Source organism: Gracilinanus agilis, chromosome 1 (genome assembly GCF_016433145.1).
Source record: "Gracilinanus agilis isolate LMUSP501 chromosome 1, AgileGrace, whole genome shotgun sequence".
Classification (NCBI taxonomy): Eukaryota; Metazoa; Chordata; class Mammalia; order Didelphimorphia; family Didelphidae; genus Gracilinanus; species Gracilinanus agilis.
The window spans coordinates 70,664,978-70,665,599 of NC_058130.1; the positions used below are offsets into that span (position 1 = coordinate 70,664,978).

A 622-nucleotide genomic window follows, 5' to 3' on the forward strand; every position below is an offset into this window, starting at 1 on the left:
TTGTAATACCATGAGGCTTTTAATGACTTACAACTTCTCTAGAGTACACTTAGAAGCGGAGATACTCTTGTTCTGAATGTGAGTATGAGCATTTGGATCTATATCCAAGGATCTGCCATTATTCACCTTGGAGATTATGTCTGTAATATTTCAATGAAGTCATCTGCCAGTGACATTCTATAATAATCTTGCCTTTGATCAATAGCTTTCTGACTTTTTTTTGAAAATATTCTTACTTTCTGTCTCAGAATTGATATTAAGAATCTTTCTTTCTTCACAAATTTGCATGTCATCCTTGTGCAGGGGCCATGCTAATCTTCTCTGTTATCATTCCAGTTTTAGTATGTGTGCTGCCAAGGTGAGCATTCAGCATTTCTTTTTCTGGCAATTCATCAACAGATGTGGGAAAAGACTTACAGATTATTTTATCTTTTCTAACATTTCCAACATAGAATTAAGTCCTATCCCTCTCCAGTTTTTACTTCACATTAAGGAGCTTGGTGCTAATGCCATGTAGTTCTGAAATAAAGTTTTCTATTAATTTCCACACTTTCAAACCATTCCCACTATCCTGATTTTAATGATCCTATGTGAGGCAGTGTGATATGACAAAAAGAACATT

The 622-nt window shown here is 34.7% G+C and overlaps 1 non-coding gene across 1 annotated transcript; it reads right to left on the reverse strand.

Annotated features, from left to right (window-relative positions):
• Positions 1 to 258: 258 nt before the first annotated feature.
• LOC123232671 lies at positions 259 to 366 on the reverse strand. The gene has a single exon (XR_006505198.1). It is a non-coding gene; the product is annotated as a U6 spliceosomal RNA (small nuclear RNA).
• Between the last annotated feature and the right edge of the window lie 256 nt (positions 367 to 622).